We start from the raw sequence: 26,680 nt of genomic DNA on the forward strand, positions 1-26,680 counted from the left end.
CTTTTTCATTCGATCAAATGGAAAACTTTTCATGAAATGCTTTGATGCTATCATTGGCATGTAATGATCAGGTCTCATTCATGTTGTTATTCTTGGTTTCGAAAAGGTTGTCCGTCTAAATCTTTCCTCTGATCCAATTCTCATGATCTTCGACAACGAACCTAAATCCAACCTTCGCATCACTTGGTACATCAATACTTAAAAAGTTTCCCCAAAAGTAGGGCCATGCATTCCTCGTCCATGTGATCATCAGGAAACGAGAAGTCTGCAACTCTTTCCCTGATGTCCTTCCTGATGATATTCCGATAACTCCTTCCGAACGTCTAGTCAAGTCTCGTCTCGACCTAATCCCTGGAACTACCTTGTAGTCAAACCTCCGTGAGGATGATGTGTCCAAGATAGCGGTCAGGGCTCGATATGGTCACTACGAGTCAGTAGTGGTGCCCTTCGGTCAAACCACTTTACCTGGTCATGTAGTAAGCAAAGCAGCCATACCCGCAGACCTTTCCAAAAAACAAAGCGATAGAGACTTAGTCGGAACCGAAGATACCCATAGAAACTCGTCAATTCTTAGGTCCCGCCAGCTATTATCGCAGACCCACCCAGAAATTTCTTTCAGAATCATCAAACCCTTAACTATCCTTCCACATGAAGATGTACCCTCTTGTTGGAGCTTATGACCTGTTGAATGTCTTATCCCAGAAAGGCATGATATGCTTTGGGAAGTGCATAAAACTTCACCCATGATACATCGGACTTTTCGAAATCCCCGCCAGAATCGGAACCGTGAACTACAAACTTCGACTATCTCAAGGACTCGGTAGTATCCATCCTGTCTTCCTCATCTCGAATCTTTAGAAGTGCCTGCCCAACGAAACCCTAGTAATTCCGAAATCAACGAAAGTCTGAACCCCCATGGAAGAACAAATTGAGATCATGGATCGAGAGATCAAACGTACGAACCAAAGCCGCATCCCGATAGTGAGCGTTCGTTGGAATGTCAAGCGGAGACCCGATTCCACTTGGGAGCATCATGACCCCAATTAGTAGATTCATCCACATCTATTTTCAATTCATGAACAGTATCTTAATCTTTGAATTTCGGGAGGAAATTCCCTCTAACGGGGGGATAATGTGACAACTCGAAATTCTTTCCGTCATTATAAACCCGTTCCGTTAATAAAATTCGTCGTTTTCGAATTGTTTCCGTTTCGTTATTAAATTAAGTCATTAAATTTGGGTCGTTTATTATGACTGAATGGGTGTTCAAACATGATAATAACTCAAGAAAATATTATAAATTAATAATTAGAGAAATTTTAGTTTCGACCATATCGGGTTACGACAACTTAATCGGGTGCGACCAAAAGCCACGTCTAACATCGGTATCGGGTAGAATTCCACCGTGTCCCAAACTTGGAACATACTTAAAGTGGATTAAGCTTCTATTTGAAGATTTTGCACTCTCTCACTACTCTCTCTCTCTCTCTAACCTCTCTCCTCAATCCAAACTTAAGGTCCGAAATCATCAATTTAAGGCTCCAATTCATCAAGGTAACTCCCCTAACTCATTGATTAGCATCCTTAGCCTTCAAATTCATGTTTAATCTTTGAAAAAGGACCATATTCATGTGTTTACGGCCCTGGAACATGCTTGGGCCGTAAACAAACATAAAAGGGGTTTTTGAGCCTTAAAACCCTTCCAAATCACCTTTAGGGCTTAGATATGGCATAATGGCTTAATGAAAAGGACTTAGAACACATTGAATCCAACTTGTTGGGTTGAAGATTCATTTGAAGATTGCGTCAATGGGCTCGGCTGTTAGTCCATTTAGTTTTGTATTCCGGTTTTGGGTCTGTCCATACCGTGAGCTTGCTAGGTTACTATATAAGTATATGCTTGCATGCATATTAGGTTAATGATTTTTACGATTGATTGAGACGATTACGATAGCATTACGTTTATTTATCATTCTTGTAACCTACTAATCCTCTACAATTGATGTTCTTAATCGAGCTCTTCTGAGGATTTTGTTTTAATCATTCGACACGTTTGATTCATCGTTGAGTTGTTCTTTATTTTGCATTCGTTCTTACTGTTTAAATATTTATTTACCTGTTTAAGATCTAATCGATCTTCAAGATTAAGTTTTAATCTCATCAATTGGTATCAGAGCAGGAGGTTGTGTAATCGATACACATCTTTTCTGTGAAAAGGTTTCAATTAGGGTTTTTCCGCAATCACTGATATTTATTGAGCCGTCATCTCATTATTGACGTATCTTGATATTTATTGTTTTGCCCTAATCTGATTTATTACAAGTCTGATCTTTAAACAGGTTTTTCGATCATAATAGACGAGTCGCAATCAAACCCCATCAATATTTCCAACAGCATCGGTTCAACCACGAAGATTCCAATCCTATATACCCATGATTATGAAGTCTGGGCGCATCACTTCGAAGACTACGTGATAGGATCTGAGGATAATGGATACCTCATATGGGAAGCTATCATTAATGGACCTTTTTCTCATTCTGCAACGTCCAGGATTATCAAAACTCAAAAGGAGTACAATGATCTGCTGAAGGATGTTAAAGATATTGCACAAGATGAAAAGGATAAATTCCAGTGCAATATCAAGGCGTTAAGATTGATAAGATTCGCCCTTCAGTCCGACACCTTCAGGTTGGTCAGCTCATGCACGACGGCAAAGGAAGTTTGGGATAGACTTCACGAACTGTACTCTACAGACAAGGATCTTGAACATTCTATCCAAACCTTGCTCTTATCTGAGTTTGGAGAATTCAGGCAAGGAGCAGAAGAAACAGTGACCCAGACGTTCAATCGCTTTAATCATCTTCTCAGCAGGATGATCAAACATGACATCGAAAGGAAGCTAATCGAGCAGAAGGTTACATTCTTAAATGGTATGAGGTCTAAATGGAGAGCAGTGGTGTCTACAGTCAAAGCCCATGAGCAGTTTAAATCATATTCTTTGGCGAAACTGGTGGGTATTCTCAAGTCCCAGGAGAAGATTGTACTGCAGGAGAAGAACGTTGTTTCAAGCCTTGGTTCGCTGGCCCTCCTGTCAAAAAGTAAAGCTGTGATGGAAGATGAAGACCTTAACTTGAAGGAGTATGACCTCACGTCTGAGGATTATGCTATGATGGTGTCTAACCCCAAGAGGTTCATAAAGAAGAGATTCCCCAGCAATAAAAACCGAAACTGGTAGGGGAGTTATAGTTCAGAAAAAGTTAACAATGAACCGAAGGTTGAAGAGCCCAAGAAGGAACCGAAGGTGGATGGTGATTCTGGAGTAAGCTGTTACTACTGTGGTGGGAAAAACCACTATGCTAAAGATTGTGTCCTTAAAAAGATGGCTGAAAAGGATGATGAAAAGGATGAGGAAGCCGTGCTGCAGAAAAGGCTCGATGAGATGAGAAAGAAGAAGTCTACCGCTAACCCTTCCATGAATGCTCTTATTGTGTAGGGTTCGGTTGCTGATGACGAGTTCGGTAGCGTGGAAGTTTGGTCTACCGACTCAGAAGACGATGAAGTGAGGAAGCCCACTCATGGAAAGGCTTATGTGGCAAAGGAGGAGAGCAGTGGAGGAAGATGCTTCATGGTGTCTGATGTATCTCAGATGAGGGGATACAACACTGATAGTGGAAGCAATGAACCGAAGGGGCAGGAGGACATGTGCTTTACGGCCAAACCACTCAGCCAGCAGTTCAATGAGCTTGATGAACTGATAAAGAAGGTACAATCGGTTTTCATTTCATTTAAAGTACCACAATCCTCATATGAGAAAGAACTAAAAAATGTTAATACAAGAATTTCTCATCCAGATAGTAGCTTAACTCAAACTCGAGTCACCAATTCTAACCTAACTGATCAATTAAGCAGGGTGTCTTCGAAGAGTGAGGAGCGGCGCATGTGGATCGAGTTGAAGGAGTCTGAATTAGTTAAAATAAAAGACGAAAACATTTATTTACAAAGAGACAATTTAAAGTTGTTAAAACAGCGGAATGTTTTTTGTTTAATTGCAAAACGTCTTTATTCTAATATTACTCAGCTTCACTTGGACTGTGAAATAGGCCAAAAGATCCATCGCATGATTTTGCCCTTCCTTGAGTTTAAGGAGGATGAAATCGATGCCGAGGCATATAATTGTGAGAGTGTGATATCATCTGATGACGTCAATCCAACCTACATGTATGGACTGGACAAAATAGAATCTTTCATTAAATCCAAGGACCACAAGGACATGCTCAAAAACCTTTTGGATGAAAATGATAGACTCAAACTGAGAACCGAAACCATACAAAAATTTGACTCGTTAAACGCCAACTTGAGCTCAGAAAACAAAATAGATGTTGAAAATGCATCTGAGCTTAATGAGGACGACAACATGAGTGAAATTTCTGTAGAGGACACGGTTGACTGCTCAGAATTTGTAAAAAGCGAACCTGAAAACCACAAAAATCTAATTTCTGAAAATTCTGTGGAGTTCGCACGATTGTCCCAACAAAAGTCCCCGATCTTAGCAGAGAAAGCGGTTGTATATCAAAAGGTCAGGACCACTCCAAATCAATTCTACAAGGTCACTGGAGTAACCGAACATCAGACCGCTGAACTCAGAGCTATTGTAAACGAAGACAAATGCAGATGGTTGCGATGAGTACTTCTGGTCAGCTCCAATAGATAATGCAAACGAAACGGTAGGCCTATCAGAAAGAACCTCATGGATGAGTAAAGGTAGATACATACCAGAACCTTTGAATAAGCCAGACAATTTCGATGAGCCAAGCACCAGTGGTATGAAAGACATTCCTCAAGAGAATGCATGTTCGGCAAAAGAAGACATTCCCTCTAGTTCCTCAGTTCAAAGTGAAACTCCCAAAGCTCAAAGTGAACCTGCTAAGGAGAAACCAAAAATAAAAGCGAATATTCATCATCAACCGAAGCAGATGAGAAATAAGAAACGTGAAAGGAACCAGAGATACAGGAAGAATCTCTCTGAAAGGAGGCAATTCTGTCAATCCCAGAATGCATACTTCTCACATCAAGACAAGAAGCATCTTAAGGAGCTCAACGAGAAGGTTGACTTACTTCTCGCTTCATCTTCCAACCAACAGTCATCTCTCTCTGAAGCCGCTCTTCAGAAGATTGTTGATGCCTTCTCCAGGGCTGAGCATGATTCGGTAGCCTCAGCCACTGCCGCCATAGACGCCTCCACAAAAGCCTGTGAGGCTGCGACCGCAAAAGTCAATAAACTATTCTCAGACGCTTCTATCCTGTTGCAGTCCTTACAGGAAAGCGCTGACACCACCAAGACAACTTTGGAACCGATTGTTCAGCAATTGGCAAAGTTTGTCTCAACGGAGTTGACATCGTTCACTACCCTTCGCCAAACCTTAAGCGACGACAACTCGGCCCTTCGTGCCTCCATCAATGAGCGCCTCGCTAAGCTTCAGGAGGATCTCGCAGCTGAAAATTCATTGATGGACATTCTGGCAAGCAAAACCACCGCCCTTAAGGTCAAGAGCATGCAGCTTTCAAACTCACAGCAACAGGTTGAAGCTCTTCGATCCGAAAGGGAGGTCATCAAGTCATGTGTTTCGGATGTACACGCTGCCTTATCCAACATCCTGGAAGCACACGATCCGATTCTAAACCATTTGGTGAGGCAAACCCTTGCTGAAAAGCTTTCTCCTACCATGGACCTTCTCAACAAAATTGAAGGCTTACCCAGTTTCGTGTCCACTCCGAAACAAGGGGGAGAAGAGTTGAAGTCCGGATCGAAACCACCTCCTTCCTCCAAAGCTACTCACACAACCGAACCACCTCCAACTGGTCAAGCTTCGGGTTCGGGTGTGAAGGATAAAGGGAAAAACATAGCTGAGGAAGAAGATGATGATGAAGATGATGAAACCATTGCTGACTTGTTGAAACGAAAGAACAGTCGCAATGTTGATAATGATGTTAATCGTGTGGCGCGAGAAGCTGAAGAAGCCGAACGCAAGCAGAAGGAAGCGCACGATCTCCTCGAGAGCAGGAAAACTCTCTTCCCTGCCTAGACTCGGGAGCGAATGATTAAGGAGGCCATAGATACTCCTAGCATCCTATGGATCGAGCCGGTTATCTCATTCGACTGCTATAATTCTGTCGATTCGCAGTTCGACATGCCGCTGACTCGAAAGGCGTTTATCTTCCACGCCTTCTCTAACATTTCTGAAGTCCCTCATCCGAACCCTGAGGTGGATAGGGAGTTGATCGAATTTTATCTGAAGGCTGCTCGTCCTCAGTATTTAACATGGAGCGCCCAGAAGATAGTGAACGTTCGTGTTTGAAGCCTTACATCGAAGGAAGATTCATCAATGTTCGGTTCAAGGTGATTCGAGGATCTGCAAGAACTGCACATCATATTTCCCTGGCAGATCTACCAAACTTAAATCCTCATGATTGGATCGTTCTGCATAACATTCTCTTGACAAATGAAGCTGAATATGGTCCGATTATAGAACATAACAAGAGGATGATTGTCTGTTATATCATGGAGGTTGCCCTAATGGATCAGGAGGTTGCCACAGTCTTCAAGAAGAAACCGAAGATAGCTCCTGTGGGATCAGCCAGTGATCTCAATCAAATGAAGATGGGCAAGATCGACCCGAGATGCAATTCGGTCATGTTCACTAGAGCAGAAGGACAGAAATGTCTCTTTGCTTTAGCTGACAAACATCTTTACACCACTGCTTGTCTGGAGCATGTGTTATCGATCATCCGAAGGTGTAAAGAGAATTCAGCGGATGATGTTAAGTACTTCAATGACATGATCTAGTGGTACATTAGGTTTAGGCAGACGATACTGGCTCTTATCTCTCGTCTGTTTAACACCGTGAAGAAGAAAGTACCTGCCTCCGCTGCTGGCCCAAGTAACAAGTGAAGATCTCGCTCCAATTGATGCAAAGGGGGAGATTGTTGGGTTAAAGATTCATTTGAAGATTGCGTCAATGGGCTCGGCTGTTAGTCTATTTAGTTTTGTATTCCGGTTTTGGGCCAGTCCATACCGTGAGCTTGCTAGGTTACTATATAAGTATATGCTTGCATGCATATTAGGTTAATGATTTTTACGATTGATTGAGACGATTACGATAGCATTACGTTTCTTTATCGTTCTTGTAACCTACTAATCCTCTACAGTTGATGTTCTTAATCGAGCTCTTCTGAGGATTTTGTTTTAATCATTCGACACGTTTGATTCATCGTTGAGTTGTTCTTTATTTTGCATTCGTTCTTACTGTTTAAATATTTATTTACCTATTTAAGATCTAATCGATCTTCAAGATTAAGTTTTAATCTCATCACAACTTTTAAGGAGTAAACATGAGTTTACTGCCCAAGAACATGCTTGGCCGTAAACTCATATTCATGGGGAGTAAACTCAAATTTGAGTGGTTAAATGCCACTTAAACACACCAATAGCCTTGGATTAAAGTCTAGAACCAACCACAATCGATTTAGAGGCCATAAACATGTTGAAAACCCTCCCTTTAGGAGTTCACGACCGTAAATCCCCCGAGAATGGGTTCCTGGGCCATAAACTCACATACACAATTCAAATGATGCCCTAAATTCATTCTAAGGCTTGTAAAATTGGTTTGAATCACATATGATTAATGTAGGGCCATCTAAGCAAGAAAAGAAAGATTACGGTCGTAAAATCCTAGTTCACGGCCTTAAACTCGCATTGATGGTCTCTTTGGTGGTTAAATCCATTCCTATGTCTTAGATTAAATCTTAGCAACATTTCACATGTGTTATTTGACCATTAAGCACCTTAAAACCCATCAACCATGAGTTCACGGCTGTGAAATCATGTGGTCATAGTCTTAGGGCCGTAAACTCCCGAAGGAGTTTCCTCTTGAAGAGCAAACTCATTATCTAAGCCCTATACGTCCGTAGATGTCACCCGGGTCACTCCAAACACTTGATTTGAAGTGTTTTCGCGCCTTGGAGTGTATAATCATATATGATTAGTGATTCACAGTCTAATTAGATACATTTGTATATCATTTCATATTACATAGGAACCTCGCGCGTTATCAAGCCCCGAATTGACACTTAGCATCCTAGACGACACGTTCCTCGACTGGTGAGTTCATACCCATACCCTTTTTCCATGTTTTCATGGGGGGAATACAAGCAAACTATAAATGTTTTCAAAACCTAAAACTGATATATTTCTATAAATATCTGGCTAACCTTTAGATATCTTTACCCCTTATGTATTATGTGGAGCATAAGGGATGTTTTATCGATTATAATTACATGGATTTCAGTAAAAGAAACAATCAAATTATTATGGGAATAATTTGGGATCTGTAGTTCTTGTTTAACGAGTACTAATTTTTGTAAAGTTATTAGATAAACTATGTCTGATTCAGTTCATATCTATTTAATTTAGAGTATATTGCCAGATAATTCTATTGTATTAACTGTTTTCACTGTATTATGTTTCAAAACGATTAGTATGTTTGATAACGTCTGAAAACACCGTGAATAATTTAATACTAGCTTGTGAGATTCGTCATTACCCTTTGGGTTATCAGTAAATCCTCCCCGGAAACATAACCAGAGTCTCCTGGAGGGAGAGCGTGGAATTTGTGAATAGATCTATTCGGGACTGACAATCCCACACCTAAACTGATAGCTACAGTTAGGCGGGTATGCCCGGGGTGACAAATTTTGGATATCGTCCGACGTCTGACGAACGTCAAGGAGGTCTCGGTGTCGCATCAGCATGGTTACCCGACTCATAATACGTATTAATATAAGTTTATTCACGGATTTGATTTTATATCTATTTTCAATCTATAGTATCTATATCTAGTATGGGATGTTAATCCCATGGTTTTGAATCTATATCTAGTACGGGATGTTAATCCCATGGTTTTGAATCTATATCTAGTATGGGATGTTAATCCCATGGTTTTGAATCTATATCTAGTGCGGGATGTTAATCCCATGGTTTTGAATTTATATCTAATACGGGATGTATTCCCATGACTTTTAATCTATAGTTTTGTGTACTAAAAACTATTTTATATCTAGTACGGGATAGTATTGCCATGGTTTTCAATCAATATTTTTATGTACTAAAAATATCTACTGTTATACTGGATGGTATTTCCCAGTGGTTTTCAATATATAGTTTTATGTATTAAACTATACATTGTGGTATTTAACTAAACATTACTTTTAGGAAAATAAGGGTTTTTCCTAGGATAACTGAACTGTTCTTAACTAGAACGTGTAATTAATAGATAACTAAACTATACTTATAAGAAAATATGGGATTTTCTTGGATTACAAACATTTCGGAAAACCGAAGGAAACTTGTACATTTTAAGAAAACAAACCTATTATGAACTCACCAGCTTTATGCTGATTTTCAAACTGCTTGTATTCTCAGGTCCACATTAGACAGGTACCAGCGATCCTTTTTGGTGAAGACGGAGTGCGTAGAAGACACGTCTTTATGTTTGTTCATTTTATATATATGTATAACACATGTAACTCTTTGTTCTCAGACAATGTAAATGAATCTATGTAATGTAAACTTTTGTGTTTACTATGTTTACTATGTACATTGGTTGTGATATTCATGACGTCCTCCACCCCGGAACGTTTCTGCCTTTGGTTTCGGGGTGTGACACTATCTCCCTCTTCCGGCCATTTTCCTGGAGCTCATCAAATGTCCGATACGTCGAGTTCGCCACGAACTCTCGTATATCCCTCCTCAAAATGCTAAGATATCGGCTTATATGTGCCTGCTCGGAGGACACGTGCTCTGGGCAGAACATCTCCCGCTCATGGAACATCCTCGTAATCACTGTAACAGACTCAGTATCCTTCTTGAGGGTCAGAAACTCCTAGGCCAAATGCTCCATCTCCACCTAGGGAATGTACTCATCTTGAAACATAGTAGTGAACCTCTCCCAGGTCACTACAGCAAGCTCAGTAGGCGAATAATGCGCCGTCACAAACTTCCACCAGTCCTTCGCTCCCAAGCAAAGCCGGTTCAACGCGAACCGGACTCTCAAATGCTAGGGATATGAGCAAGTGAAGAAACACCCCTCGATGTCTGAAATCCACCTCATCGATGCAATCGGGTCCTAGGTCCCATCAAACTCCGGTGGTTTTGTGTTGCTAAACTCCTGGAACAGCAGCATATCACCACCCTACGGCCTAGTCGCAGCTATGGCTGTAGTGGCCGCAGCAACCGCAGCCTAAGAAAGAGCAGCGTATCTCTCGTCAAATGTCTCGATCAGGGTGTTCTTGATAGACCCGAACATCTCTGGTATCTCTGCTCTGATGGCCGCAGCCACCTCCTCATGAATGATCCTACGGATCTCCTCCTCCCTAGCACGGCTGCTCCCTAGTGTGTGGTGTGTCCCAACCATGATCTCCCTTTGAAATACAACATAAGAATATTAGGGACTCGCTCGAGTATACCCACACTCGATGACTCCACCCTACTTGTTCCTTAGTACTCTAAGGATTCTTACTTTGACTGCGCACTGACTAGGTGTCTTCAGTAGTACGGGCCCAATACTACCGTCCACACCGCATCAGCATCCATCCCAAGTCCTCCTCCCAGAGTCCCAAATCCCAAGTACTCTACTCTCTTTAATCATATGCTACTCACTAGCAGATATCTCATAAGCTCCTCGCTTCTATCTAAACACTATCAAGCATCCCTAACAGCAAAACTCCTAGACTAAGGCATCACATATCAGGCCACTCTAGTCCTAATAAGAATAACTAGTCTACTCTAGCATGCATAATATAACTCATCACATAATATATCTCATTAAACTTATTGCAAGTGTATTTTGGGAAATCACCATTCGGGCGCTGGCTACTCGTACACACGGCTATGATCTGCTTGTCTCAAAACTCTTTTTACTCTTTTAAAACTATTTTATTATCAAAACGTTTCTCAAATCCTCAGTTTGAGTTCAGATACGCCCGAAGATGCATCCAAATCCCTCAAACCAAGGCTCTGATACCAACTTGTAACATCGTAAAAATTAAAGCAGTTTTTCCCATTTTCAAAACACATTGTTCATTCACAATTATTAATAAAATCTCATTGTATCATAACTCAGTTCCACAAAACATTTCTCAAAATCGAAATACATAAAACTCCATGTGTCTGTGTACGAATCATGTTGGCGCCTTCCCGCGCTCCTCACTAGTACCTGAAACACATAACACAAAACACTGTAAGCAAGAAGCATAGTGAGTTCCCAAATATACCACTCTAACATACATTATCCACTCAAGGCTATAACTCTACTCACCCTCTGGCCTGTTTGTCTCAGTGGGACCCTCCAGTCCCAACTCTCTATGTAGGCCCTCTAGCCCTAACTCTACGGACCTACTGGTCCTAACACTGGAAACTCTGAATCATGCATATCACATATCATAATAACACATTAATAGCATACAATACACTAGCACATAACTCTGTTACCACACTAGGTAATGTATAGTGAGGAGACTCACCTCAGATGTCGCGGTAAATCTCTGACTCGGCAGAAATATGGTGTAGCCTCCGCCTAATCACATAAAGTAAATACTCTCATAAATATAACTCTCGAGACTAGACTCAACCCTCTCTTGGGGTCCTCAGAAGGGTAGAATACCATTTTACCCCTCTCTTGACACAAAGACCCCATTGTTGACCAAACCCTCAAAGTCAATGGTCAAACTATGACCCGACTCGCCGAGTGCACTTGGGTGACTCGGGGAGTCTAAGCGAGTCCATTATCCCTCTAGTCTCTCATGACACGTCGAGTCTTTCTCCTGCTCGACGGGTTACACCTGGCATGAATCGTGGGGCTACCCTGACTCAACTCGCCGACTCTTATAATGAACTCAGCCAGTTCCGCCTTGAACTCCAGTCCTCTAATTCCTTCTAACTCATCGAGTCATTCCCGCAACTCGGTAAGTTACTCACTGAGTGAACTATGGGAAACCCTAGCCCTACTCGCCAAGTCTGTGCTTAGGACTCGGGGAGTTCATGCCATGCTCAAGCTCAAGGGACCTCCTAAGGTCAGATCCGTTCCTCTAACCCATAGATATGGCTTCCTTAAGCATTATAAACAAGTAAAGTCTGGATCTTGATGCCCATGCAAAGATCCAATGGCTCGATTTGAAGAAATGGCCTCAATATGTCACCCTAAGCTCATATTATCCAATGTCAACCCAGAAATATCAGGGAGTTAAGGTCTCTGGACCTCTTTGGATCCAGATCCGAAGCCTCAACACTAGAAGGGACCAATTGCACCATCATTCACACTCTAAATGGGCTAGAAACCCCAACTCTCAAGGATTAACCCCCAAAACTGAAGAAGGATCGAATATATACCTCAATATGAAGTTCTTAGGCTCTGAAATCCACAGAAGAGCACCCTCTTCAGCTCCCTCTTCGCTTGGTCACCTTCTTCTTGCAAAAACACCCACACAAGGATCAAAAATGGCCTCTCCTTCCTCACAAACGCGCTAGATCGCTTAGGGTTTCACTCAGGGGTCTGGTAGCCGCAATTAGTGGCTATAAGCCCCTTTAAATAGGCCGCAAACCCCGGGGATTAGGGTTTCATTAAACAACGCGGACTCGCCGAGTCCACTAGTCGACCTGCCGAGTCCGGTCATTAACCCGGATGAAATTTGCAACTCTACTCGGCGAGTCTAAGCATCAACTCGCCGATTCCCTCCAAGATCGCCAAAATAAATGAATAAATAATGTACCTGGAAATTTGGATGTTACAATTAAGCAGCAGGTCGTGGCAGTTCATGCTGTGTTAGCACCTGCCGTTGTTGCTCTGGTAAAGCAGTACGCTGGAAGTTTTCCTAAGTGCAACAAATGCAACTTCCATCTCCTCGGTGTCTGCCGGGAAATTCAACGTTTGAACTGCAACAGGAAGGGGCACACTGCCCGTTTCTACAAAGCTCCGACAAGACCAATCACCCAAGTCCCTGGCACTGTTGTGGGCCAGGCTTGCTACGGATGTGGCGAGGCAGGCCACTACAAGAGAAACCGCCCAAAGGCAAGGAATGTCGGTGGAGTGGCAAGAGTTCTGGCCATAGAGCACGAGGAAGCGGTTGCTGGCCCCACAGTGGTCACTGGTACGTTTCTCCTCGATAACTCTTATGCATGCATTCTTTTTGATAGTGGAGCGGAGAGGAGTTTTGTGAACCAAAAATTTGCTAATTTACTTAGGAAAAAATCACGAGCACTTAAAGAACCGTTCACTATAGAAATGGCTAATGGAAAGACAGAGAGAACTAGCAACATATTCATAGGATGTACCCTAACTTTAGATACCCATTCATTTTCGATCGACGTCATGCTGGTATCAATTAAAATTTTCGACGTCATTATCGGCATGGATTGGTTGAGTCTTCATCGTGCTGACATCATGTCTTACGAAAAGGTTGTTCGTCTTAATTTGCCATCTGGCGAAGCTCTAGTAGTTTATGGCGACAAACCCGGAACGAATCTTCGTATCATCTCGAGCATTCAAGCTCAGAAATTCTTGCGAAAGGAATATCACGCATTCCTGCCTCATGTCATCGATGTGAGCCAAGAAAAGAAATCTATTAAGGACATTCCAGTAGTACGCGACTTTCCCGACATATTTCCAAAAGAACTCCCAGGATTACCTCCGCAACGTCAAGTCGAGTTCTGAATCGACTTAGTTCCAGGGGCTACCCCCGTAGCCAAATCGCCCTATCGTCTAGCACCTGCAGAGATGCATGAACTGTCCTGTCAACTTAACGAACTGCTCAGCAAGGGCTTTATAAGACCAAGCTTCTCACCCTGGGGAGCTCCAGTCTTTTTTGTCAAGAAGAAAGACGGATCGTTTCGTATGTGCATCGACTACAGGAAGCTTAACAAACTGACCATCAAAAATCATTATCTGTTACCTCGAATCGACGATTTATTTGACCAACTTCAAGGGGCGAACTTCTTTTCAAAAATCGACTTAAGATCTGGATATCACTAACTACGAGTGCTAGGGGAGGATGTTCCGAAGACAGCCTTCCGAACTCGTTATGGGCACTACGAATTCGTAGTGATGCCGTTCGGATTAACAAATGCGCCTACAGTATTCATGGACTTAATGAATAGGTTGTGTCGTCCTTACTTGGATTAGTTCGTCATCATCTTCATCGATGACATACTAATCTACTCTCGTAGTAAGGGGAGCATAGTTAACATCTGCGACAGGTCTTAGAAACATTATGTTTGGAGAAGCTCTACGCGAAGTTCTCAAAATGCGAATTTTGGATCCGATGAGTCGAATTCTTAGGGCACGTGGTTAGCAAAGTGGGAATACACGTGGACCCTTCCAAAATCAAAGCCATTGAGAACTAGTCGGCACCGAAGACACCTACAAAAATTCGTCAATTTCTAGGCCTCGCTGGCTACTATCGCAAGTTTATTCAGAACTTCTCCTGCATAGCGAATCCTCTTACAACACTGACCTAGAAGGGCGTAACCTTTGACTGGGAAGAGAAATAGGAGAGAGCATTCCAAACGCTCAAGAGAGCCTTGTGTACCGCACAAATGCTAACCCTCCCCGAAGGGATAGAAGACTTTGTAGTCTATTGCGATATGTCGAATGAAGGGCTCGGATGTGTTCTGATGCAGCGAGGTAAGGTTACGCCTATGCTTTGAGACAGCTGAAGACGCACGAAGTCAACTACACCACCCACGATCTTGAACTAGGAGCAGTTGTGTTTGCTATGAAGATATGGAGACACTAACTGTATGGTACAAAAAGCACGATACAGGCCACAAAAGCCTTCAACACATATTCGACCAGAAGGAGCTCAACATGAGAAAACGATGGTGGGTCGATCTACTCAGTGATTACGAATGCGAAATTCGTTATCATCTGGGTAAAGCCAATGTAGTAGCTGACGCCCTATGTCGGAAAGAATATTCTGGTCATAGAGTCAAATCATTGACTATGACTATCCATTCACACTTGTCCACACAAATTAAGGTGGCTCAACTCGATGCTTTGAAACCTGAAAATGTGGCGGTTGAATCCCTGAGAGGGATGGATAAGAACTTGGAGGTTAAGGGTGGTGCAGCTTATTATTTCATGGATCAGATCTGGACCCCGAAACTCGGTGGTTTCAGAGATTTGGTCATGAACGAGGCGCACAACACTCGTTATTCCATGAACCCGAGTTTAGATAAGATGTATCTGGATCTTAAAAAGTTATAATGGTGGCCTAACATGAAAGCCGAGATTGCTACCTTCATGAGTAAATGCCTTACTTGCGCCAAGGTCAAGGTCGAATACTAGAAACCCTCCGGCCTTCTACAACAGCCGGAGATAACGGAATGGAAGTGGGAGTGGATCACTTTAGATTTCATAACCAAGTTTCCCAAGAAAACAGGTGGACTTGATACCATATGGGTCATCATCGACAGATTGACCCAAGTCTGCACACTTCCTGCCTATCAAGGAAACATACAAGATGGAGAAACTTACAAGAAATTATATTAGGGAGATTGTACGACTGCACGGTGTTCCCTTAACCATTATCTCTGACAGAGATAGTAGATTCACTTCGAGGATCTGGCAGTCGCTAAAAAGTTCCCTAGGAACTAGGCTATACATGAGTACAACCTACCATCCACAGACCGATGGACAAAGTGAGAGAACTATCCAAACCTTGGAAGATATGTTGCGAGCCTGTGTGATCGACTTTGGGAAAGCATGGGATACTCATTTACCCCTTGTCGAATTTTCCTACAACAATAGTTATCACACGAGCATAAAGGTTGCTCCATTCGAGACCCTATATGGCCGAAAGTGCAGATCCCCTCTATGTTGGGCTGAGGTGGGTGATACCCAGTTAGCTAACGGACGAGTTCCTGACAGCACTCTCACAGGTCCGGAGATCATACGGGAAACGACAGAGAAGATTGTTCAGATTTATGAACGATTGAAAGCCCCTAGAGACCGACAAAAAAGCTACGCTGTTAAACGAAGGAAACCAACGGAATTCCAGGTGGGCGATCGCATTCTATTGAAGGTCTCACCCTGGAAGGGCTTGATATGCTTTGGAAAGCGTGGAAAGATAAATCCAAGATACATAGGGCCTTTCGAGATTCTCGCAAGAATCGGCCCTGTAGCTTACAAACTTAACTTACCAAGCGAACTCAGTATGTACATTCTACCTTCAACGTCTCGAACTTGAAAAAGTGTTTGTCCGACGAGACTCTTATAACCCCATTCCATGAGATCGAGATCAACGAGAACCTCAACTTCGTGGAAGAACCTGTGGAGATCATGGACCGAGATGTGAAGCAAACGAAACAAAGTTGTATCCCGATAGTGAAGGTTCGCTGGAATGCCAAGCAAGGACCCGAATTCACTTGGGAGCGAGAGGATCAGATGAAAATGAAATATCCTCGTCTTTTTACTTAGTTATTTGTAACTGCTTAATTGCTTGAACTCTAATTTCGAGAAGAAATTCCTTCTAACGGGGGGATGATATGACAACCCGAAATTTCTAACCGATACATTCTTCATTTTTATCAAAGTTAGCCTCGTTTTGCTATTTTATAATGAACAACTGGCTCTATAGGAGTGCTTGAGACTTAGTATAATCAAGATATGAGTCATAGAATGGGATAGTATGTTTGTAGCATCATAAAATCGGGCCAAACACACCAAACAAGGTGTGTGCGGTCGCACACCCATCCCCAGCCGCACACTCTCCCATATATATACTACACTTGTCATTTTTGAACACTTTTGCACTTCTTCAAAGCTAGAACACGTTTTCTCTCAAGTATCATCCAAAGTTTCAATCCAATCTTCAATCAAGTGAGTGATTCCTTCTTAGTTTCGCTAATACATGACCTTATCTAGCATTTTCCCTTGGTTTGATCCATGAAAACATCCATTTTAAGTCAAGAACACCAAGAACATGAAGAACACGAAGAACACACACTAGTATTGGACCTTAATCACCCTTTCAAGCCTCTATAACGTGTATACACTTATGACAACTTGTTATATGCTAAGAACACTTGATGATATGCTACAAAAACATGATTTTATCATGTTCATCAAGGGTGTGCGACCGCACACATCATGCTGGCCGCACACACTCTTTTTAGGTCCAAAAATAGCAATAAACTTCCTATAAGGCTAAAGCATGAAGTATGAAACCCTCCTAGATGAGTCTTAAAGCCTTAAAATACGTTTTGACACATTCCATAGGGAGTGTGCGGCCACACACCCTGGCCGCACACACACAAATGGTGTGTATTTTGACCATACACTCCCTTGTATAGCCATATACCCCTTATATATAATCATATATGGTTGTAACACTTCAAAATAAGTGTTCACTAGCCCCTAAGGTGGTTCCAATTCAATAATTAGTTGTTATAAGCACTAATTATATTCATATATGTATCATTATATGTTAAATAGGATCCGCGTGTGTGCTCAAGTCTTCACTTGACACTTAGTATTCTATACAATCCGTTCATCCAAACCACTCACTACAGGTGAGTTCATACCCCTTTAATTAACCTTTTAAATGTTTTGAAATGCTTTTATGGGGGGATACAAGTTAATCAATTATAGTTATTATATCAATCACATGTGATTAATAACTACCAAACAATTGGTCTTCTTACTTTTCAAATTGTGTTATCAAACTGTTTTACTTCAAACTGTTTTACAAACTCTTTTACATATCAAATGCTTTTATCAACTCTTTCACATGTCAACTACTGATACTTAAACTTATATTCTGTTAAATGTGTATCTATATAGATATAGTTATATAAGTAGGATTGAAAGGACTTAGGACTAATAGCTCACCTTACTTCCTCTTCCTTTTTTGGTAGTGGACTCAGGGTATTAGGGTTATCTGTCCGAGGGTCGTTTGAATCCTAGTTATATAGTATGTATATGTATATAGATATAACATGTTACGTCATTCAGTACAATACCTTTGGGTAGAAAGGGTATACAAACAAGCTCATATACACAAACAACATTACTAGTAAACTATAATAGGTATAGTTTAGAGATATACTAATAGTATTACTAGAACAACGAAACATACAAAGAGTCAGTTCATACATGAGTCAATAACAAACAATAGATGCTATGATGAGAAACTAACAAGAGATACTTTAATGAGAAAAACATGATAGATACTAGGATGAGAAACTAACATACATGCTACACATAGAAAGAACACATAATACAGCTAGCACATACATTAAATATACATTAATACAGTTATGTGAGCCATTAAACGGGGCATGGCACTACCTGCCATGACCGTTTTTGTATCCAGAATCACCTTAATTGGGGAGCGTATGAGTTTGCGTATAGATCTATACTGGATTGACTATCCTACACCTTGTTGCTCTCTACAGTGGGACTTGCAAGTCTACGGGTGCCAAATGTCATTTCTTACGGTGTCTTACATCATCGTTTTACTATTGAGTCCGTAGTAGGGTACAGGCCGATCACATGGTACTTTAAACAACAATTGGATTAAGGTAGTTAGTACAACAATTGTTACTTAATACAATACTACAGTACTATAATATTTTTCCCATTACATTCACTTCGTGAACATTCACACGATGCACGCTAATGTAAAAACTATATTTTTGGTTAATGATAGTCAGATTTGGGAAAATGCACGGTAATGTAAAAACTATATTTTTGGTTATGATCTAACCAGCTTTAAAGCTGATAAACTCTTTCAAAATAACTTGTATTCTCAGGTCACCAGTAGACAGGTACCAGTGCCAGGTTTTTGAGAAGACGGAGCTCGTTCAAGACTCCTCTTTTATTTTGAAGTATATTTTTGGTGTCTATATAACTTGACAGAACACACTTGTATCAAATTATATTATTAATGCAATGGATGATGTTGTTTCTTGTTTACTACGTTGCATTGTTGTGATACTATACATGAGGTCCTCCACCCCCAAACGTTTCTGCCGTTCAGGTCTTGGGGTATGACACGAAACACCCTTACTGACTCTAGAAACTAATGGCAAATCTATAGATCAAACTCACTACAGATCGATGATCGGTTCGTTGATGTATTTAGCTGTAAGCCGACCAGACATCATTTTTGCAGTTTGTCAATGCGCACACTATCAGGCTAATCCTAAACTTTCACATCTGATTGCTGTCAAAAGAATCTTTCGGTATCTCAAAGGCAGGCCACTTTATCAGAACACATTTGACAATATAAACATAGCAAAGTTAGATAGTGTACTTTACCTAAAGTAGAGTCAAACTTATTGACTTTAACATCCTTAGGTAAAATTGGCAGCTTTGCAACTAATACCCCTTCCTTTGGCAATATAAACATACGGACCCTTTGGTAATCGTACCGATACTATCACAAATTTAGTTTTTCTCTTTACCATTTGGTCAACCGAGTTGACTATGGTCGATCCCTTTCCATTGGGAAGAGAATGCTTTTTTTGGATTTCCAGTGTCTTCATTGTCAATGTTCATAAAGTTTTAGGAAGTTGATCTTAGCAAATAGATAACATCATTAAGGGTCTTGTCATAGTCTGTTTCATAGGGGCCCCAAAGGAACTCACTATGTGACTTACAAAGTGATTGAACCACCAACTTTCTCAAGACTTTGACACCCAAATCTCCCGGTTTGTCAATATGTGACTTCATCTCTAAGATGTGATCACACTTAGACCTTGCCTTGCCAATAGGGCTTGAGTGACCTTGAAATTTGTGGGTTAGGAAGAATAATTCGAGAAGGTGGAGGAAGTGAAGTTCTAAGAGATTTGGGAGGATCATATATGTCTGAACTAGACATATTTTGGGAGACATTAAAGATAGTTGATTAAAAGTCCTTAATATAACACCCAATATGAAATATTAAGGCTAGGACCCTACAAACTATTTTATAACTCGGAAGAGGGATGATGTAATCCAAGCTATAAAATATTTGAAGGTATGTGAATGACGATTCACCAATTTCCACCAAGATAAATGAAATGTATTATTAGGTCTTAATTGGTTTTCAAACTCCTAGATTCTTTTGAGATTCATTGAACTATTCAATGGCATGTTTCAATCTCGAGTGTGCCCTTCAGGTTTCGTGACTGGGATGTCGAGAATCACAAAACAAGATGTGAAGTAGCCATGCAAATATACTTGGTACCCTTAATTATTTACCCCTTAATCAATGTGTCGGTTAACCACACACGCTCCACCGATACTATGATAAATATTAAGTTACCCTTTTCCTACCTTGTTAAGTCCAGGTTAGTGTGCCGGTTAACCACATACGCTCCACTAACGACTTAAGAACAGTGCAAAGTGTAATTTCATGGGTTAGCACCAAATTCACATTTTCCTAAGTAACAAAGATTGGGTATTAATAAGAGTTTAATTTCTTAGTATTTATCATTAATACTTTTAATGAACGGAGAATTCTAGTCCTTGTCCTACCCGTTCGGCTAACGAACCTCCACCAGTCAAGGAAGCGGTGGATGAGAGTGGACACCCATTATACTGACATTTTATAGGCAGTAACCTTATACCCCCCTTATAGACCGGCTTCGTGAATGAGACCTACTAACGGTAAGACTGACTTTACTCATATACATATATATAAATATTATTAACTTATAATATTATAAAGTATAAGGGTTGAATTTTAACCTTTAAAATTCTAAGGGCTAACTTTGAATGAAAGTATTCATAAGTGAAAACTTTTTCAAATTCCAAAACTTGAGGGCAAGTTTTGAAACTATTCAAAACTAATTAATTCCATAATTTATGAGTTTAAACTAGTTTTAATTAAAACTTTTCAAGTTCCATAACTTGAGGACAAATTATGGAAGACTTTAAACTAATAAAAGAATGTAACTTTTTCTTTATTTTTTGTAACTTATGGAATTAACTAAGGTTACACATTTTATTACTTAATGAAGTGACTCTTGAACCTCCATAACTTGTGGACAAGACTCTTCATTTTTTGTAACGATTGCCAACTTTTATGAGTTTTATGAAACTTAAATGTGACTTTTCATATAACTTGAGGACAAGTTACAAAAACACATTTTAGAATCAACTCTTAGATTAATTTGGATTGAAAACAACAATTTCACATAACTTCGTATTAATCTAAGCAACTCATAAGAACAAGATAATTCAAATCAAACTTTTTCATGTAGTTAGTCTAAACCTTAAACTAATACAAAACGTGAATCTATTGACAATTATCTTTGAAATTGGATTAGCATGAACATTACCACATCAAAAACAAGTTTATAAGTCCAAAAACATCTTAGGGTAATGTTCCTAGTCCAATTCTAGCCAAAAAAAACTCGAAAATATGTTGTTTGGGGCTCCTACTCTTCGAGTGCATGAACCTACTCGATGATTAGGATGATTATCTTCATGCACTCGGCGAGTTCATCAGTGGACTCGGTGAGTCCAGTGCCCTGAAAGCCAGAAAATCGATTTTTTCAGCATTTTTTAGCAATTTGCATCAAGTATAATTGAAAACAAGCCTAGGCTCTGATACCACTGATGGGTTTTGAGCGTTCTAACACTCCTAAGTATACATGCAACCCTAAATACCTTGGATCTATGTTTTCTCTATTATACAGGCAATTATGAACTTTCCAAGGTATTACCCTATCTAGCATACAATACTTGATACTTGGGTAATCAAATGGATAGAATACATACATTTGTTTGATGTAGCTTGTCTTCATGAAGCTTGAGTGCCTAGTACCACAAGTGTGACACCTCAAATGGTTCACACAACACTCCTTCAAATCGTCTAGCCCTCATATTCACACACTAGTGCATGATTTCTTGGGCCATGGGATTCTTTTATATGGTGGATATTAGGGTTACACCATGTAACTCATAACTTTACCCATTCCTTATGCTCCATGGATTTTAACCCCCATGGAGTATCAATGGGTCTCCCCATGGACTTAGTCCAACATAAGGAATCTTGGATCACAAGCCCACATATATAAGAAGGAGTGATTTACACAATCAACCCATATATTTAATTAGTCTCCTTTTGAGCACTTAATTAATTCCAAATTAATTCTTGATCAATACTAATTAAATAACCTTATTAATATATTAGAACTTATAATATATTAACCAACCTTAAGTGTTATTTCTCTCATTATAGTCTATCCAAATGCATGATTCCATGCAACCCAAATGGACCATGTCGGGTCGGGTCAAGTCTCACCAATTATAGTTATGGACTTAGACATTAATCCAATAGCAAAATCATCATCACACAACAGTTCATCAGGGATGTTCTCAAAATTGACGATCAATCAACCTTCCCCTCTGAGATTGAGATCTCTCAAGTTGAATATTTTCCTATCAAAATGGGATATGAAGGTGCTTTCCCTCCAACTCTGAAGAAGTTGATGCCACCGTTCTAGAGATTCTTAGCTCATGTCTTTGTGAGCTGCATTTCCGGCAGATGAAATTTCTTTGAGGAATACTGGTGCAGATGAAATTTCTTTGAGGAATACTGGTGCTATCATCTCTCTGGCTGCAGGACTCAATTACAATTTCTCCAAATTCATCTTCCATGAGTTGATTTCAAATATCCAAGAAAAGACAAGGGACAAGTTCTTGTTGTACCCTAGATTCATTCAAGTGTTAATTAACGAACAATTTCCCGCAATGGCCAAAGACGGAGAAACTCTTGACATGAAATCTCTTGGGCTGAACATTGTCATTTTAATGAAGAAAAACAGAAAGGAAAAAATCACTTTTCAAGAAAAGTATCCCTTGGTGAAGTTCGGCTTGTTTGCCGATTCATGTAAAGCTTCTGATTCTCATGTATCAACTGATCGCATGACCTCCGAAGACGATATCATTTCTGAAGATGATGTTATTCCGGTTTCTGATCATGAAGATGATGTAGATACACCTGTTGCCATTGTAGCTGAATAGAATGATCTACATTAAGTACAAGTTGAGAATGATTACATCGAGGGAACGACAGTGGATGCGACAGAGAACGAAGAAGATGATGGTGACTCTTTTTCTAATTTGGATCTTATTGGTTTTGACAAGCATGATATTTCCTTTAATTTTGGAGGCAATAAAAACCTTCTATCAAATGGAGACCTCGATACATTCTTTGACAATATCTATGATGTTACTCATCCAGCAATGAAGATAAGGGAGACATAATATGCTCTTGAAACAATTCCTCCTTCTTCTAATCAAATGGCTGACACTTCAACTCCTATGGAGACAACTTGACGGATTCCTCCCGTTGAGGATGCCATTCCTACTGTTGAGCCAACAGTAAGTGATTCATTGATGACTTAGACCTCCTTGCCTCCATTGAAGAGGAAAAGATAGGATCCAAGACAGGGAGTTCTTGTTCCTAAACTGTCTCAAGGCCTTCCGACTCAACCAATAACTACTTTTTTTGCTGCTACTTAATCCATTCCATCCAATGAAGGTCCAAGTACTATTTTTGAGGTTGGTAGTTCTTATGTTCCCCCAGAATCATCTCCTTCTAGACCTTATCATGAACTTGTCTCTAAGAGAATTGCTTTACATCTGGCCCAAGAACAAAGCTCAGAGCCTTCCTCCCGAGCTAAAGGAATCTCTATTGAGGAAGGCCACTCTGGAGAAGATGACCCCATTATTCTTGGACTTCAAAAGGGGATCAGCATGCTTAATCAGAAGAATATTAAGCTTGATATCTGTGTGGCCAATCTTGAAGCTGAAAAGGCCCAACTTAATATGTTTTTAAAATCTTGAAGTGGATAAAACTCTGAAATTTCAACAAATTTCTGATCTGGAAACACACATGGGAACGTTGACTGCATGTTATTTTGATCTAAAGAAGAAGCTGGCAGAGGAGTTTTCCGAAAAATTCAAATCCAATGCTGGTCAGTCATCTATTCAAGATCCCCCTGTTAATCCGCCTATTGAAAGAACATCTCGGGTCGTAGATCGATTTGAGACCGAACCAGTTCAAGCACCAAATGTAGTTGCTCTTAAACGTGCAAAACTTGCAGCATCTGACAAGAAAAAACAATTACTGTTCAAGAAAATCTCAGATCAAAGCGCACCTATAAATCAATCCAAAATCATCGCCACTAATCTTAAAAAGATGAAATTTGGACACAGGTACAATGATAGGACAAGAATCGTCTCATGGGGCTTTCATGAAAGGCTAAAGATGTCGTTAGTAAGTCGCAAAAGAAAAAATGTGGAGTACTACAAAGACTTCCATGATTTCAGTTCCTGGACTAGGGTTGATCTTTCAGAACTAGCAAGTGCTCCATTCGCGAATCCTTCCGGAGATCCAAATGCAACTCATTTCAAGCTGTTCTTGGAGGACCAAGTAAAGAAGGGATTTTCTGGCATGAATACTGCTGAGTCTTTTATTAAAAGCTTCCCTAAAGTATTGGATCCCAAGACAAATAATCCTTTTCAGATTGTTATGTGGCCACCAACCAATCAAGTAAGACAGATTTCGGTGATGCAGAACTTCAATGATGGATCACTTGCTAAAATGCTTTACTGGGTCTTTGATAAAACAACTGCGACTGCTATCATAAAATTCCAAGATGGTTGCTTTCGCCTATATGACAAAAGAGACCTACTTCAATTTGGAAAGTGGGATATTTATCAATCGTCTCTACATCAGATCAAGGTGGCTGAAGAGATTTCCGAGTCTGCTGCTAAGGAGTTTACCTCAATGGTCGTCGAGATTATTGCAAAAGAGATGTGTCAAGCGGCAATTGGGGGAGGGGGGTACGACGTGCTTATAAATGAAAAAGACTGAGTCACAGCTAGCCCCAAACCAAGGGGGAGATTGAAGGCTCCATTTAATGGTTTGGTCTAGGCTATTTAACGTTTAGGTCTTATTGTGTCTTTTGCATGTAATTGATGTGTTATTGGTGAGTTTACGACTAGAGATAGTTTACGGCCGTAAATAGGTTTATAGACGTAAACCTGTTTACGACCAGTCCATCCTTCTTATATATAGTAAATGTCTAAGTCTGTTGTTTTTGTTGATGGTTCACTATTGTTTACGGTTATTAGTGTGTGTCCAAGTTGTACTAGACGTTTTTTTGATCTAAACATGTGCACGCTTTGGTTTGATCTTCTTCTTCTCAGTTCTTATCTTGTTTGATTGTTAGATTGATTGATCACTGATTAAGATCCTATTTCTAGGGGCTTTCACCGGAGCTTCCTGTTAAAGCAAGCCTTAGCACCATCTGAACCTCTTCGTCGACGAACATATTTGAAAGGGGTTGATGAATCCGATGAGATACCTCATATTGTTGATGAAGCATCAATTTTGGGATCCAAAATCGAAACTTGAATAGAAGGATTAAGGCTTGAATCTGATAAGATACCTTGTATTATTGATGAATCGACTTTGCTTGAGCATGAATTAAAGGAAATTGGGGGAAACAAGGCTAGATCTGTCTGATTAGGAGTTAAATTGGGTTGCAAACTAATATTGGAAGAAGCTAAGTTCAAAATTGATCTTGCCCTTAGTGCTGATTCATAACCAACACTGGTATCAGAGGTGGCACCTACAAAACCTGCTCTTTAATCAAACTTTGAGATCTGGGTTAAATATACACACTCAAAAGGAAATCGGGATCACATTCAAAGAATATGAAAATGGTTCGTTTTGAATAGAAAAGAGAAATGGTTACCTGAGATCAATGGAGGAATAAGGAAGAATGACTGGAAGCTTCTTGAGGGTCGAAAAGAGATGAATACAGAAGGGAAAATGGTGGTTGTCGCCGATTCTTCTTCTCCGCTGAACAGTACCGACGATCCTGTTTGTGATCAATCGGAGGCTTGCTTCAGCTAGCCATGGCGGTGGTTTGCTGGTTATTGGGTCTGTCTGTCATTAAAATGGAAGGAAGGCGAGAGGTTGGGCTAAAGAATGCAACAAATTCGGTTGATGATGGGTTTTTCTGGTGATCAAGAGGAACGAGAGAGAGAGAGAGAGGTATTTTTTTCTTTTAAATATTAAAGAATTTAAATAAATAAATAAAACTGGAAAAAAAACCAAGGGAAAAATCATCATAACAGAAAAGTTGAAAGTAAATTGGACCAAAGTGGCAAGAAAATGAAAACCTTTGGACCATGAGTGCTAGTCCAAACATTTTTGGACTAAAGTGGCAATTCCCACCTAACAACAGGGACCATTCTTGCAATTTTATATATTATTAAACTTATTGTATTATTATAAAATATAAGGGATGAAGTTTAACTTTTAAAACTCTAGGGTTTGGAATTAAAGTTTCATTTAATGAGACTTTGCAAATTCAAAAACTTGAGGGAAAGTTTTGAAACTTGTCAAAACCCTTGAAGTCCATAACTGATGAGTTTTAATGTCTTTTCATTTTCCATAACTTGAGGACAAGTTATTGAGCACATTTAAAAACACTTAAATCAGTAATTTAATTAACACAATAACCAAATAATCCATACATAATCTATTCAAACTCATAAGAACAAAATAATTCATATCAAACAAATTTCATGTAATTGGCCTAATCATATAAACTAATACA

The sequence above is a fragment of the Lactuca sativa genome, chromosome 6, assembly GCF_002870075.4.
Source record: "Lactuca sativa cultivar Salinas chromosome 6, Lsat_Salinas_v11, whole genome shotgun sequence".
Taxonomy (NCBI): domain Eukaryota; kingdom Viridiplantae; phylum Streptophyta; class Magnoliopsida; order Asterales; family Asteraceae; genus Lactuca; species Lactuca sativa.